The sequence below is a fragment of the Schistocerca americana genome, chromosome 1 (assembly GCF_021461395.2).
Source record: "Schistocerca americana isolate TAMUIC-IGC-003095 chromosome 1, iqSchAmer2.1, whole genome shotgun sequence".
NCBI lineage: Eukaryota > Metazoa > Arthropoda > Insecta > Orthoptera > Acrididae > Schistocerca > Schistocerca americana.
This window is the reverse complement of record NC_060119.1, coordinates 1178772849-1178779052: the sequence shown is the minus strand read 5'-3', so window position 1 is coordinate 1178779052 and position 6204 is coordinate 1178772849. Positions and strand designations below refer to the sequence as shown.

At 42.1% G+C, this 6204-nt stretch overlaps 1 pseudogene; it reads left to right on the top strand.

Annotated features, from left to right (window-relative positions):
• Positions 1-6086: 6086 nt before the first annotated feature.
• LOC124561280 lies at positions 6087-6204 on the top strand (annotated as a pseudogene).

The following is a 6204-nucleotide window of genomic DNA, read 5'->3' as shown; positions in this document are numbered from 1 at the left end:
CGAGGAGTTGGAAAGGAAAGTGGGTGCTCCAGTGTTAAGGCAGAAGAGGTTGAATTGGTTAACAAGATCAGCACCTCTCCAACAGGCCCTGGGAGAACCCTAAAGGGGATGATACGCATTAAAGTCACTGAGTAGCAAAAATGGACAAGGTAGCTGCCCAGTAACTTTTAGGAAGTCTGCGTTGCTGACAATGAATGATGAAGGTGTAATTGCTGATTGTCACTTAGGGTTCTTAGTTATCCTGTATGTAAAAGGTGGTGTGGTACCCCTCGGGAACATCAGCTTGCTTGCGCAGTCAGTCTGTGCAGTCCAACGCTGAAAAATGGTTGTTGGTGCACACCAGCGAAGAGGATCTACGAGGTGAGGAAGGAGAAGACCGTTTGCCTTTGGTGGACTACTTCAAGCCTTTCCAGTTAGATGAAGACTTGGGTGTTGTTTGGCTGGAGGGATGGAAGAAATCTTCAGGGGAGTACTACTACTGTCCTTTCCGGCCTACTGGTTGTGTAGCTGGTGGCTTCGCTCCTAAAGCGAGAGTTTGATAGCTTGTTGCAGAGCTGGACTTTGGCACTGGGCGAATTCACAACCTCAGAGCAGAATTGGAGGTCGCATGTCTGCATGTCCTTGTCCTTCATGGAGTGAGGGGTAACAAGAACAGAACTATAGGTACCAGATGGGAGAATGCAAGGTTGGTGATTAGCCAGTAACTTGCGAGCAACTAGATAAGTCGCCTTTTCCTTTACCCGGATCTCGAACAGCCCGCTAATCAAGATACACTAGACAGAAAGGAGGCAGCATGGTTGCCATTGCAGTTGATGTCCTCGTGCGCGTCCCTACTACAGGTGACACATTTGGGTGGGTGTTGACAACACGTTCTAGTGTGGTTGAAATGATGACACTGGTAGCATTGCATCAGGTTCGAAATGTACGGCCAGATGGTGATAATTTCATAGCCAGCTTTGATCTTAGACAGAAGATCTATCAAAGGTGAGAAAGAGAGTGCGGGTGGGCACTAAGGAAGAATCTACATTTTTCATTACGTGATGGATGACAATGACACCCTGATCAGAGAGGTAAGATTGGATTTTGGCCTCCGTTAGTCCTTCGAGTAACCTGGTGTAAATTACATCACGCGAAGAATTCAAAGTTCTACGGGCCTCGACATGAACATGGTAACTGTGGAGAAGCAAGGCAGCAAGCAGGTGTTGTGCTTGAGAATCAGAAGTGGTCTCCAAAGCAAAGTGCCATTCCGTAAACGAGAGCAGGATTTCAAAGGGCCAGAAATTGCATCTACACCTTTCTGAATAATAAATGGATTTACCAAGGCGAAGGACTGACCATCTTCAGTGCACAAGACCACGAGGAACCATGGTGCAGTGGGAAGGGTCTTTGAATCATTAGCCTCATTATGCTTACATTTTGTAGACATTGAGTGGGAAGATTATTGACTTATCATGAGGAAATCCCCATGACTGCCAGCATCCCTTCCAACTGGGGGCCCTCTTCACAAAGGAGGCATACCCACCTCAGGTGATTGTTCACACTTCAGGTCACACCTCCCGAACACCTGAGAGAGTAACCAATCAGAAATTTGGGAAGGTTATAGCTCAGGCAATCACCCTTCTCTGGGCCTGGGAATTACATGTTACCCAGACACCTGTTACATGTCAGACATGTGGGACAGCCTTCAGGAGCGCACAGGGAGGAAGAAGAAAAAAAGAGGATCCTCAAATGCTGAAGTGGAGTAACAAGAAGAGAAGGGAAACAAGGAAAGGAAAAGGGGAAATTTGTCTGAAGATCTGTACTAAACCATATCATTTGTTTCAGGACAAAGAATCTGACTACCTGAAGATTAAAACTTAGTTCTGCATTTTCAGTTCTTATTATAGTACTGAATGCCAGTACTGGATTTTCATTAGTTGTCCATTTAATTGACTGACGTCTTGGATTACAGCATTTTATGTATTCATTTTATGAACGAAAATCATGAAATAAAGAACTTTGACTACAAGGCCTCCCTACAGTGAAAAAAATTTGAAAGCGTGGGGAACCACATATTTCTTGTAATCCCAGCTTTTATTTAATTTCAGTCTGTTTCACTATCTGTGCATATTATAAAAGTGTTTCCATATTATGAAAAGGATCATTGGTCCTCGCCATATAGCAGAGATACTGAGTTGCAGATAGGCACAACAAGAAGACTGTCAGAAAATGAGCTTTTGCCCACCAAGGCCATCGTCAAAAATATACAACAGGCAGGCAAACACGCCCACGCCTACGCACACTGCTTCATGGGGCATGTATCTATCGGGGGAGGTACGACACCTTTACTTTTCTCCAGCCTTTGAACTGACTTACCTTGAAATGGGGATACCTATAGTTCACCATAGGTTCCGAGAACACACCATTTTTTCCACATATAGGTACCATTTCCAGAAGTAAAAAGCTATGAGTGACATCATAAGAATCCTTGGACTGGCTGGGATCAAACTCCGAATCTCTGGATTTTCAGTCTGGCACTTCCCCAACAAGACACACTAATAATAACTGCTCTAGTGATTAATGGTTCTTATGCTGCTGTAAGCCATTTGTCCTCACAAGGTAAATTTAACATAGTAATACCACTACAATAAAAAAAGCTGCAGTTTTCTCAATTATATTGAATTATTGGATTATTGACTGATTTGGCCTTGTAACATTAAACAAAATGGCCTTGCTGTGATGGTACTGAAAATGACAAAGCAAGAGGAAACTACAGCCGTAATTTTTCCCAAGGGCATACAGCTTTACTACGTTGTTAAGTGACGACGACATCCTCTTGGGTAAAATATTCTGGAGGTAAAAATAGTCCCCCATTTGGATCTCCAGGTGAAGAATACTCAGGACGATGTCGTTTTCAGGAGAAAGAAAACTGGCGTTCTACAGACTGGAGCGTGGAATGTCAGATCCCTTAATCGGATAGGTAAGTTAGAAAATTTAAAAAGGGAAATGGATAGGTTAAAGTTAGATATAGTGGGAATTATTGAAGTTCAATGGCAGGAGGAACAAGACATTTGGTTGGGTGAATGACATGAAGCCCACGCCTACCACAGTACTACAAGTTTATATCCCAACTAGCTCCGCAGATGACGAAGAGATTGAGGAAATGTATGAGGAGATAAAAGAAATTATTCCGATAGTGAAGGGAGACGAAAATGTAATAGTCATGGGGGACTAGAATTCGATAGTAGGAAAAGGAAGAGAAGGAAAAGTAGTAGATGAATATGGAATGGGTGTAAGGAATGAAAGAGGAAGTTGCCTGGTAGAATCTTGCACAGAGCATAACTTAATCATACCTAATACTTGGTTTAAGAATCCTGAAAGAAGGTTGTCTATGTGGCAGAGGCCTGGAGACACTGGAAAGTTTCAGGTGGATTTTATAATGGTAAGACAGAGATTTAGGAACCAAGTTTTAAATTGTAAGATATTTCCAGGGGCAGATGTGGACTCTGACCACAATCTGAACTGGTTACGAACTGGTTATGAACTGTAGGTTAAAACTGAAGAAACTGCAAAAAGGTAGGAATTTAAGGAGATGTCAACTGAATAAACTGAAAGAACCAGAGGTTGTAGAGTGTTTCAGAGAGGACATAAGGGACTATTGACAAGAACAAGGGAAAGAAATGTGTAGAAGAAGAATGGGTAGTTGTGAGAGATGAAACAGTGAAGGCAGCAGAGGATCAAATAGGTAAAAAGACAAGGGCTATTATAAATCCTTGGGTAACAGAAGGGATATTGAATTTAACTGATGAAGGGAGAAAATATAAAAATGCAGTACACAAAGTAGACAAAAAGGAATGCAAAAGTGTCAAAAATGAGATTGAAAGGAAGTGCAAAATGGTTAAGCAGAGGCGGCTAGAGGACAAATGTGAGGGCGCAGAGGCATATATCACTAGGGGGGTAAGATAGATACTGCATACAGGAAAATTAAAGAGACTTTTGGAGAAAGGAGAACCACCTATGTGAATATCAAGAGCACAGATGGAAAACCAGTTCTGAGCAAAGAAGGGAAAGCAGAAAGGTGGAAGGAACATGCAGAGGGCCTACAAAAGGGCGATGCACTTGAGGGCGATATTATGGAAATGGAAGAGGACGCAGATGAAGATAAAATGGGAGATACGAGACTGCATGAAGAATTTGACAGAATACTTAAAGACCTAAGTAAAAACAAGACCCCAGGCATAGACAACATTCCATTAGAACTACTGACAGCCTTCAGAGAGCCAGCCCTGACAAAACTCTATCACCTGGTGAGCAAGATGTATGAGACAGGTGAAATACCCTCAGACTTCAAGAAGAATATAATAATTCCAATACCAAAGGAAGTGTTGACAGGTGTGAAAAATTATCTATGTGAGACAATACTAACCCTAGGACTTATCTTAGAAGATAGATTAAGGAAAGGTAAACCTGCATTTGTAGACACACAGAAAGCTTTTGGCAATGTTGACTGGAATGCCCTCTTTCAAATTCTGAAGGTGGCAAGGGTCAAATACAGGCAACCAATGCTATTTACAATTTGTACAGAAACCAGATGGCAGTTATATGAGTCAAGGGGCATGAAAGGGAAGCAGTGGTTAGGAATGGAGTGAGACAGGGTTATAGCCTACCCCCAATTTTATTCTATCTTTCTATTGAGCAGGCAGTAAAGGAAACAAATGAAAAGTTTGGAGTAGGAATTAAAGCCAATAGAGAAGAAATAAAAACTTTGCTGTTTGCCGATGACATTGTAATTCTGTCAGAGACCTCAAAGGACCTGGAAGAGCAGTTGAATGGAATGGACAGTGTCTTGAAAGGAGAATATAAGCTGAATGTCAACAAAAGTAAAATGAGGATAATGGAATGTAGTCAAATTAAATCAGATGATGCTAAGGAAATTAGGGTTAGGAAATGAGACACAGAGTATTAGATGATTTTTGCTGTTTGGGGAGCAAACTAACTGATGATGGTCCAAATAGAGAGGATATAAAATATAGACTGACCATGGCAGTGAAAGAATTTCTGAAGGAGAGAATTTTGTTACCATTGAGTATAGATGTAAGCGTCAGAAAGACTTTCTGAAAGTCTACATCTACGTGATACTTTGCAATTCACATTTAAGTGCTTGGCAGAGGGTTCATCGAACCACAATCATACTATCTCTCTACCATTCCACTCCCGAACAGCGCACGGGGAAACAAACACTTAAACCTTTCTGTTCGAGCTCTGATTTCTCTTATTTTATTTTGATGATCATTCCTACCTATGTAGGTTGGGCTCAACAAAATATTTTCGCATTCTGAAGAGAAAGTTGACGGCTGAAATTTCGTAAATAGATCTCGCTGCGACGAAAAACGTCTTTGCTTTAATGATTTCCATCCCAACTCGCGTATCATATCTGCCACACTCTCTCCCCTATTATGTGATAATACAAAATGAGCCGCTCTTTTTTGCACCTTTTCGATGTCCTTCGTCAATCCCACCTGGTATGGATCCCACACTGCACAGCAATATTCTAACAGAGGACAAACGAGTGTGGTGTAAGCTGTCTCTTTAGTGCACTTGTTGCATCTTCTAAGTGTCCTGCCAATGAAACTCAGCCTTTGGCTCACCTTCTCCACAATATTATCTATGTGGTCTTTCCAACTGCAGTTGTTCGTAATTTTAACACCCAGGTACTTAGTTGAATTGACAGCCCTGAGAATTGTACTATTTATCGAGTAATCGAATTCCAACGGATTTCTTTTGGAACTCATGTGGATCACCTCACACTTTTCGTTATTTAGCGTCAACTGCCACCTGCCACACCATACAGCAATCTTTTCTAAATCGCTTTGCAACTGATACTGGTCTTCACGTGACCTTACTAGACGGTAAATTACAGTATTATCTGCGAACAACCTAAGAGAACTTCTCAGATTGTCACCCAGGTCATTTATACGGGTCAGTAACATCAGAGATACCAGGACGCTTCTCTGGGGAACACCTGATACCACTTCAGTTTTACTCGATGATTTACCGTCTGTTACTGCGAACTGCGACCTTCCTGACAGGAAGTGTAGGATTGCATGGCCAATGGTCTTGCCACAGTGGTAACACTGGTTCCCGTCAGATCACTGAAGTTAAGCACTGTTGGGCTGGACTTGCACTTGGATGGGTGACCATCCAGTCTGCCAAGCGCTGTTGGCA